Below are 10,870 nucleotides of genomic sequence, written 5' to 3' on the forward strand. Positions count from 1 at the left end.
GCAGCCGGGGGCTTGCACTGCACATGTCAAAAAGATGCCCTCTGCACCCGGGGAGCTTTGGACCATCCAGGTGTCTTTTGTCCCCTGAGACCTCCTCTCCTGTTCCTGGTTTTTGCACTCCCTTACCCCTTCCCTCCTCCCCTCCCCGAGGTAAAAGGGACAGCAACTGTGGCAAGCACATTTCTCTCCCTCTCAGTATTTTTCATAGAGGTGCACAGAGAGAAATTAAAGAGAAAAGAATTTCTATTTCTTCTCCTTGTTTTTCCTATGTGGAATGTGTTTGGAGAATTATTTACCTGGAGTGAGTGCTTGATTGGATTCTGGGGAGGATTGTTTGAGCCTGATGGCCAATCCAATCCAATCCAATCCAGTCCAATCCAATCCAATCCAATCCAATCCAATCCAATCCAATCCAATCCAATCCAATCCAGTCCACCTGTGTCTGGACTCTCAAGAGAGGGTCACAAGTTTGTTAGAGTTAGAAAATAGAGTATATAGTTTTAGTCTCTTCCTTTTATATTGTATTTTTTATAAATGAAAATTTATTCAGCCAAATTAAAAATAAAAATAGTTTCATTAGCGGTCAAATTCTATCTAGCCAGCCATGGAAAAAAAACCCAAAACAACACAGTGCCGAGCCTGGGGATCAACCCTGGGTGTGCAACAAGGAGTCAGCCTCAGGAGAGATTTTTCACCTATGCCCACATGTGGGAACTGAAAATGTCTCTCAGACATTTTTAGAGGTTCCAGGCCTTGGTCAGAGGCATTCTAGACCTCGGCAGGCAGCTGCAAACAGCTGTGATTTAGAGTTTGAACCATGAAATGAATTACCAACTTTGAAGGTGGAACAAGCAGTCACAAAGGGTTAGATAGTATAGTAAATGTAGTTACAAAGCAGAGGGAAAATTTTTTTAGTAGTGTACAGGGGGGTTTTAGCACATGTACAGGGGGGGGTTTTACTTTGTACATGGGGGTCAGAAGTTCTAAGATGGAGGAAAGTGGGCTGATCCTGTCCTTCCTCTTTCTTCTTCCTTACCTCCATGTTCTTGGTGATGTTGGGACTCACAGATTGGTTTAGAGTAGAAAAGCACTTGGTAATATAGGTAATAGGTATTGGGGAATAATTGTAAATATGTTATAAGTAATATATCTTATAAATATAGCAGCAGCCCTGGGCAGGGAGAGAAAAGAAGAAGACACGAGACAGTCAGGGTGTCAGGAGTGTGTGCATCTCTGCCTGGGCTGCTGATCAAACAGCCGCAGCCCGAGAACATAATCCTGGCCAAGCTGCACCTTCTTACTTGTAAATCAGTTTCCAATATACACCTGGCCTCGCTTTCGAGGGTGGAGGTGAGGCTAATACAAACGAGCATAATCTAACAAGTATCCAATATTACACATTTCATTCAAGGAATGGTGCAAATCATGTTTACTACACATAACAGTATATTACTGTATTTTAGCCATTGTTATAATAAAGAAATCAGTCAGACTTCTGAATTGAGTCAGACATTGTCATTTCTTCCCATTGGGTTCGCCTGCATTTACAATAAGCAACCATGCAGTCGGGGAGTTCTGTTGGAGCAGTTGCTGGATTCAGAGCCCCACAGGCCAGAATAAAAGCTCTGGATTAAAACCCTCCATCAGACCTGACTCCTTTCCTTCATTTTCACTTCAAAAGCTTCTCCAGCAGATGGAAACCTGAGGGAGCGGACCCTCTACGAGAGGAAGCTCCATCCCGCCGCCACTGGAGCTCTGGCATGCCTGGATTTGTCTCCTTGTGCCCAGCTGAAACATCCAGCTAGCCAAAAGTGTCTCTGGGGTGAAAGGCCACAGTTGCCGCTATTTGGATCAGCCAAAGGGGCCAGACAAGCCAAGGCATGTCCCGGCCTCATTATTGGCAATACCAACAGGTCCCAGTGTGCCACTGGCAGCTGGGGCCTCAGCCACCTCCTCTCTCCACAGCAGCGCCTGTGCAGCCTCACAAGATTGGACAAAATCTTCACTTGCAGAGACCTGTACCTACCATCAGACATCCCCAAGCCAGGTTCCAAGATCTCGTCCACAGCTGCATTATCAGCTTGTTGCTGGGGCATGGTGACACCACCCAGAACAGGACCCTCTGTCCCCGAAGGTGCTGGCCCTGGTGTCTGGCCAGGACTGAAGGGAGGCCCCTCCTGCCAGGGAAGGGCTGGAGCAACATCTTTGGGCTTCAGCTCAGGTGGGTGCTACCACCAGCACTGGCACAGCTGCTAGTCTGGGCACAGCCAGGGGTGGGCAGGCAGTGGCTGGGCAGGGGCTCCTGAGACACCACGTTTTGGCTTTGCTTTTCTTTTTAGAATTTACAAATTTTTACAAATATTTAGATTTTTTTCTTCTTTTAGAAAGAAAACCCCAAAAATTTCTTCCCTTTTTCTACAATAGTTTGGATTTTTCAAAGTAGATTTAAAATTTAGAAACACTTAGAACATTTTTATACTACTAGAGTAAAAACTTGAATTCAATTTCATTGGTCATATTTACTCTGGGAAGAACTAAGACAACCCAGGGCACCTAATCTGCTGCAGAAGCTCTTTTCCCACTGCAGATTTGTACCTAGTCACAACAACTAATGTAAAACCTTTTCCCTGATGTTTTCCAGGATTTCTGACAAGCTCACCTCTTACTCTTCAGAGACAAACTTTGAGCACAGTGGGAATCTCCTGCTGTGCAGGTAGGTCTCCTCTTTTTATCTTGGTTTAGGGTAAATTTGGGAAATGACCTCCAAAGGGGTTCCCAAGAAAACAGCAGCCCTGCCCCCAGCTAGTTTGGGAAAATGATTTTTTGGAGAAAAGTGGAAAAAACCTCTATATTTAACAGGAAAAGTATTCACCGCCAGAAAAAAAAAAAAAAAGAAAAGAAAAAAAAAAGAAAAAAAAGAACATTATTAAAATATAAAACCTCTCGCCGCTTAGAAGAGATTACAAACTCAGAAAGTCCCCTCTGTGGGCTGTGGCTCTGTGAACTCATTCTGTTATCAGTCCCTCAGACCCTGGAAATTCCGCAGCCCCGGCCCAGCCTGGTGGGCCACAGGTGTGAGCTGCTGGGGCTCTTCTGGGTGCTCAGTCCAGAGCAGGTTTAAACAGTTCCACGAAAAAAGAAAAACCACAGTCCAGAGAAATTCCCGTCCTCAGCTAGCTAAATACTAACTAAAAAGCAAAGGAGAGCTCTATCCTGCTGTCTTGTCTGTCTGCAGACAGCAGAGTCCAGGAGAAGGATGTGGGGAAGCAAGTGCAGTTTCTGACAACAAACTCTGCGCTTCTTTTTGCCTCCCCCTTCACTCTTGGAACCAGTCCTAAAGGTGCAAAACTTATTTCTGGGATGAAATGACGAATGGGGATAGAAACATCATAAAGTCACCCCAGGACAGTGTCCCAGCTGCAACTGGGGCCTTGGCTAGCTCTTCTCCCAGCAGATGCCCCTCTGAATGGGGCAAAGAATTCCAAGAACGGCCAAACAACTCAGGGACACATCTGCCCGACATTTCCTATCTCCATGCCCATGCCTGATGTCCCTGTCACAGCTGCATTACCAGCTTGTTGCTCTGCAGTTGCTGCCTCCACCCAAACAAAACCCTGTGTCCCTGAAGGTTTTTCTGAGCAATGGCCCTTGGATGAAGCAAAACCTTTACAGTCAGGGCAGTCCATTTGTACAGAAGGGGGTACACTCTGGGGGTACAGCTAAGAGCATGAGGTCACAGAGGGCTCTGGGTCACAGCAGGCTGAGGTCACAGAGGGCTCTGGGTCACAGCAGGCTGAGGTCACAGCAGGCTCTGAGGTTCACAGAGGTCCCAGAGCCCCGTGGCTGCACAGCACCACAAGGCCCCAGCAGGCAGTCCTGGAGCACAACTGCTGCGGCAGCAGCGGCGGTGGCAGCAGTGGTGCTGACATTGGGACAGCGGTGTCAGGACAGTGGTGGCAGCGAGAGCGGCGGGACTGGCACAGGGCAAGGCACCATGGCCCTTGCTCTGCGCCTCCTCCTCCTGCTCCTCCTGGCCGTGGCCCTGCCTGCCAGGGCTGCCCAGGCTGCTCCGCTGCAAGCGCGGGGAGCAGGTGAGCCGGCAGCCTGGCTGCCCTTTCCCAGGACAGCGCTCCCTGCTCCCTGGGAAGTGCTGGGGATGGTTTTCCCGTGGGATTTAGGGAGGGTTTCCTCTGTGGGAGGTAGAGAGCCCCTGTGGGCCCTCGGCAGCTACAATTTCTTCTCCAGGGACTTTACACAGGACAGGGAAAGAGGGTGGAGGGTGACAAGGAGCCAGCCCAGAGCTCCCCAGGCCCCTGTGCATCTTTGGCCTTGCCCATTGCCACCTGGCTTGCACAGCCTTATTGATCCCCTTGCAGTGCCCAGTTCCCAGAGGCAAAAGGGGATCCCAGCACAATGGAAATGGGTCTGGTCTCTGCTTCCCTCTAGATTTGGATCACGCCTTGAATATTTGCAGCACTCCCTGCTGCAGTTTTCCCCAGGGATTAAAGAGAGTTTCCTTTGTGGAAGTGAGAGAATCCCCATGGACCCCGTGCTGGTCCAGTTTCCTCTCCAGGGATGTTGCACAGGGCCTGCAAAGTGGATGGGGATTGACCAGGAGCCATCCCAGAGCTCCCCAGGTCCCTGTGCAGCATCAGCCTTGTCCTTTCACTTTAGGCTCCCAGGACCTTCCCCAACCCCCTTGGAGAGCCCCTTCCCTGAGGCAGAAGGGGATCCCAGCACACCATGGAAATTGTTCCAATCTCTGCTCTCTTCTAGACTGGGAACGTAAATTGCATTATCTGGATGCCCTGCTGGATGAAAGCTTGAAAATGTTGGAGAATGCTAGAGGTAAATTCTCCCTGTTCCTTTCCTGTCAGAATAGGCAGTGCAAAGGTGGCAAGAGCTCATACATTTGCACTTTCCCTTAAGACCATCTCAAGTTAGACGGAATCAGGAAAATTTTCCTGCTCCCTTCTCAAACCCTGAGTGGTCCCACAGGACCACTGTCAGTGGGAGGAAGGAGCATTTAGCTGTCAGTTTTCTTCCTGTGTGCAATGCCAGTGTGTCCTTCTGTGTGCTCTGTGCAGCCACAGAGAAGAGCAGAGGGGGAAGGGGCTGAGCCCAGGGCTGTGCCCTGTGGCTGAGCCTTGGGTGCAGCCTGAGGATCTCCTACAGTGTCACAGGAGCTGTCCTGTCCTGCCTTTCTTTGCAGATAACCCTGCTAGCAAAAGTGATCTGGCTTCCCAACCCACGTTCAGGATTGGGCCTCTGGGAGATGCTGAGGGTAGGTCAAGTCCTTTCCCCCTGTGAGAGCTGCCAGCTCAGAGCCCAGAGCTCGGCCAGGGGGGCATCGCTGCAGGTTCCAGGACAGAATCATGCACATGTGTGCCCTCGCCCTGGGCCATCCCCTCACTGCTCCTGCGGCTCAGTGCTGCCCGTGACGATCTGCAGAGATGGCAGAAGATTCTGTGGCTGTTGAGTTACAGGTGTGGCTGCAGGGAGGACTTTTCCAGCTCCTTTGGTGGATATTGCTCGCAAGCCCATCTCCCATCGCAGGGGTGAGTAGTGTGTCCCTGCTGATCCCACAGGTTGGACACTGGTTCTGTGAGATCCGTTCCTGGGAAATGGAATTATTTTGCTCTAAGGTCCTCCAACAGGAAAGAACAGAGCCATAGGACGCAAGAAACCCCATGAGCCATCTGAAAATATGCAGCATATGCTGAAGGAAATGCTGCAGGCAGGACAAGGTGGGTGCATTTCCTCAGTCTTCCACTGACACTCAGCAGCTGGGGCCTTTCCCTGCACATCTGGACAGGCCGTGCCTGGAACAGTGGGAAGGGATCCATGGCAGCCTCGCTGCCCTGCTGCTGCTCTCATGCCCTGCAGGGCTGTTTCCCAGGCTGGCCTGGCTGCAGCTTCTCCCCAGCACCTGCAGGAAAGCATTTGGCACCAGCTGACAGGGAGCCCCAACTGCACCACGGGCCATGCACACCCTGATGTCCCCTGCAATTTCCCAGTCCCCAGAAGATCAGGAGGGGTGGTGGTTTGGAAAAGAGTGAGCCCTGTCACAGCCCCAAGAGCCTGGGCCTTTTCCTGATCCTTATCCATATCTTTGACAAGGATTGCCTCCTGAAGTTTCCACCCCCCTGATGTGTAATGCTTCCATCTGATTCACCTGTGCCTCTTCCTTTCTCAAGGGATGGACAGAGATGCTCTCTGGAAGGCAGCATTTCCTGAAGGAAGGGAGGCAATTCCAGGCATGGGCACAGGCACAGGAGGTAATTGCTGTGCTGGCCTCAGCCCTTGGTGAGGCTGTGTGGCAGAAGCTCTTCTCCAAGGGCCTGACCTGTGTGAGAGGGTCTGACTGTTCCTTGGCTGGTCTGAGCTGACTGAGCAGAGATAGGCAGGAAGGAATTATTGTGGCACTGCCTGCTGCACATTTCCTCAGGAAATTAGTGAGGGTTTCCTCTGTGCGAGTCAGAGAACCACCATGGGCCCTGGGCAGGTTCAGCAACCCCACCAGAGATGTAGCACAGGGCGTGCAAAGAGGGTGGAGAGTGACCAGGAGCCAGTGCAGGGCTCTCCAGGCCCTTGTGGAGCTTTGGCCTTGGCCATTCACATCTGGCTCCCACTTCCTTACCTGACCCCCATTGCAGTGCCCATTTCCCAAAGGCAGAGGGAGACCCCAGAACACCATGGAAATGCTTCTGATCTGTGCTTCTGTCTAGATTGGGAGCGTGACGTGGCTTATCTGGGAGGCCTAGCACAAGACAGTTTGAAATCCTTAGAGAATTTTGGAGGCAAGTTCCCAATGTCTGTCTTCCTGAAAGAACAATCAATGTCCATGTTGCAAGAGCTCAATCATGTGCCATTCCCTTAATAGCCTGAAGGTTGTTGAGATTAAGAAACCCTGCCCTGCTCCCTTCTCAAACCCTGAGTGATCCCACAGGATCACTGTCAGTGGGAGGAAGGAGCATTTAGCTGTCAGTTTTCTTCCTGTGTGCAATGCCAGATTGTCCTTCCGTAGCCTCTGTGCAGCCACAGAGAAGAGCAGAGAGGGAAGGGGCCGAGCCCAGGGCTGTGCCCTGTGGCTGAGCCTTGGGTGCAGCCTGAGGATCTCCTACATTGCCACAGGAGATGTTCTGTCCTGCCTGTCTTTGCAGATAACCCTGCTAGTGAAAGTGATCTGGCTTCCCAACCCACGTTCAGGATTGAGCCTCTGGGAGATGCTGAGGGTAGGTCAAGGCCTTTCCCCCTGTGAGAGCTGCCAGCTCAGAGCCCAGAGCTCGGCCAGGGGGGCATCGCTGCAGGTGCCAGGACAGAATCATGCACGTGTGTGCCCTCGCCCTGGGCCATGCCCTTATGACTTCTGCTCAGGCCTGGCAGATGCTTGAAGGAGGGAGTGCCCTGGCTGAGTCCCAATACCCAGATGTTTTTCTGATCCCTAATGATGACTTTGAAAAGCATTGCCCCCTGAAGATGCCTCTTCCATTAATGATGGATAGTCCCATCTGATCCAGCTGTCTCTCTTCCTTTCCCAAGTAATGGACGAAACATCTCTGCAGAAGGAGGCACATCCCGGAGGAAGGAGTGGCTCAGTGCCAACCTCTGCTGCAGGAAGGAAGGCGATGCCAGGCACGGGCACAGGCACAGGAGGTGATTGCTGTGCCGGGCTCAGCCGGGCTCAGCCCTCGGCGGGGCTGTGTGGCAGCAGCTCTTCCCCCAGGCCCTGCCCTTGCACGGCCCGGCAGCAGCCAAAGCTGGAGGCGCCTGGGCTTCCAGGCCTCTGGAGCTCGTTGGCAGCCCCGGGGAATCGGGACTCTGCACCAACGTCCCTCCCGCTGCAGCTGCTCCCGCAGCCGCCCTGAGTGCCCAGAGGCCCCAGGCACAGGAGCAGCCCCGAGCGGGAGCCCTGCTGCCAGCCCAGGGCCAGAGCCAGCCCTGGCTCCCGGCTGGGCAGGGGCTGCACTGGGTCCTGACAGGGCCTGGCTCTGTCCCCTGGGGCTGGGGGAGCTGTCCCAGGGCAGGGAGGGCCAGGGCTGGCAGGGGCTGCTCAGGGATGGGTTTGGCCCCTGTCCCTCCAAGCAGCCACGGCCCAAGCAGCTGCGCTGGCCCCGGGCTCTCCTCCCAGCCTGCTGGGCTGTGTTGGGAGGCACAGCCTGTGCCAAGGGGCGGCAAGGTGCCTGCAGGCCCCAGCTCTGGGCAAACAGAGAACGTCCTGGCCGTATCCACCGTGCTGCCAGCTCAGCAGTGCAGCACAGCGCGGGCTCACGCTCCCCATTGCTCCCACAGATGCAGCCGGCCCCACAACACCTGTTCCCGATGCCCAGAACAGCCTCAGAAGTGGTTGCTGTTGGGAAACACACTGTGTGCTACAGTTAATTGCAGGTCTGCTGTTTCTGGAGCTTCTCTTCATATTGCCCTGTGTTGGAATCTGGTGTTACTGGAAGAGAAAACGGTGAGTGTTTTCATCATCTCTCCCTCAAACAGTTTCTTTTAAAAGTCTAATGTAGATGGGAAACATTTCCAGTCAGGCTGCAGTGGAGTTGTGGCCAGTCCATGGCTGTCCAAAGCACTCTGCTGAGGGTTCTGCTGCTGCCCAGTGCTTTCCTTGGCCTCTTCATTGCTGGCCTTGTCCTGGGGGGCCGCTGGGGCTGCAGCCAGTGCTGGCTCCCCCTGAGGCTGCCTGGCCAGGAGCAGCCCCAGGGGCACAGGGCAGAGGCACAGCAAGGTGGGCAGGAGAAAGAGCGGGGACGAGATGGCCCCTGAAAGGCAGAGGCACTCGGGGGCTGCTCCTGGCCAGGGAGATGCCCAGAGCCGTCCCCTGCTCGCCGGGGCCTCGAGGGGCAGCTGTGCAGCTGGGCCAAGGTGTGCCAGCCGCTCCAGCCATGCTGGGGAGCCCTGCCAGCTCTGGGCCCTGCTGTGCACGAGGGTCCCTGTGTGCCACTGGCAGCTGGGGCCTCAGCCACTGCTCTCTCCACAGCAGCGCCTCTGCAGCTTCACAAGACCAGACAAGGACTTCAGCCACGGAGACCTGTGCCTGTCATCAGCCCTCCCCAAGCCAGTTTCCAACAGCCCTTCCAGAGCTGCATTGCCCACTTACTGCTGGGGACATGCTGCCACCACCCACAACAGAGCCCTCAGTCCCCAAAGGTGCTGGCCCTGGTGTCCAGCCAGGGCAGGAGGTGCAGCCCTCCTGCCAGGGTAGGGCCTGACTCCAGCAGCATCTTTGAGCTTCAGCTCTGGTCCCTGGCTGCTACCACCAGCACTGGCGGAGCTGCTTGTCTGGGCACAGCCAGTGCTGGGAAGGCTCAGCTGGGCTTTGGGCTCCTGAGACCAGCAGCTGCTGTGTTTATTTTTCATTTTGCAAAATGTAGGAATATTTTTCATAGAAAATACTCCAAATATTTTGTTAGTTTTCCCACAGCAGTTCTATATTTTTCAAAGTAGTTTTAGAATTCAGAAAAACTTAGAATATTTTTACACTTCTCAAATAAAAATTAAAATTGTATTTAATTGCTAATCTATGCTCTTCTTGAAACTAAAACACCCTATGATTCACAGCCTGCTTCAGAGGCTCTTTTCCCACTGGACACTTGCGCCTGATCACAACTAACCTAAAAGCTTTTCCCTGATGTTTTCTGGGATTCCGGACAAGCTCACCTCTCAGTCTGCAGAGGCAAACTTTGAGCACAGCAGGAATCTCTTCAAGTCACCATCTTTGTTTGCTTCTGCACAAAGTGCCTCAGTCACAGAGCAGGGGCTTTGCTCAGCTTCCTGCCACCCCGCTCCCCCCAAGCCTGTCCTGAGCCCTCTCCTGCAGCTGCTGCTCTGCCATGGAGCTGCTGTAAAACACAACAGCTCTGCCACAGCCGCTCAGCAGGACTGGAGAAGCTTTCTGGCCTTGCTTACATTAGGCTGGTGGCTTCTCTAGACACAAGCTGAGCTTTTGAATGCTATGTCTCACCTGGCACAGGCACTGATGCTGCCTTTCTCATGGAGGCTAAACTCCCATGGGCTTTAAAAGCTTTCTGGCCAGCATAAGGCCTGCAAAACCATTTAATGCAGCCATTTAGTATTGAAAATGTCCGAGTCTATGTATCAAAGTAACTTGTTTAAATGCTGGAGCCCACCAGAGCATCCCACCAAGGGCATATCTGTTTCTCCTCAACCTCTGCCTCCATGACTGCCAAACTGCACCTTTGAGAGTTCTTTTCTCCAGAAGCCGAATGGCACCATTTTATTTGGGGAATGAAAAACAAAAGTAAATGCTCTATGGTACTATCATCATCATCATCACCACAATGAGCTGCAAATTAGTTAAATGACATCAACAACTCCGACTGTGGACTTACTTCTCAGAGTGCAGCACTGGCTTTACTATCCCTTGAAACTGCAGATGTGCTACAGTCTTTAAAGTCCGTTCCATGCTTACCTAATTTGGAGTCAAGCACAGCTCTGTGAGAGCTTTAGGGATTGGGCCTACCCTGGCACTCTCGTGTGTCTGGAGTGACCTGCCCAAGGCATCTGCCACCTGAAGAGCAAAGCAGGGTACGGAAAAGCACAGGCTGCAGAACAGCTGGAACTGCAGGGAGCCCATTCCTGGCAGGAGTAACACGACCATCCCACCTTAGGACTGGGTTTTGTGAGAAACAACTGTGCACATAAAAATTTTGAAAACGTTTATTAAACATTTACAAAAACATAAGAGAAGGATTAATAAGGAAGAATAGGCCTGGGAAGGCTCCCTGCCCCATGGCTGCCTGCCAGGTGGCTGCCTCATCTTCAAGATTGATGCTTCACCTTTCACACTGCTGGAGGGTGCATCAGCCACTCCTGGCCCCTCCCAAAGTCTGTCAGTCAACCCTTC

Source organism: Lonchura striata, chromosome 16 (genome assembly GCF_050655825.1).
Source record: "Lonchura striata isolate lonStrDom1 chromosome 16, ASM5065582v1, whole genome shotgun sequence".
NCBI classification, from domain to species: domain Eukaryota; kingdom Metazoa; phylum Chordata; class Aves; order Passeriformes; family Estrildidae; genus Lonchura; species Lonchura striata.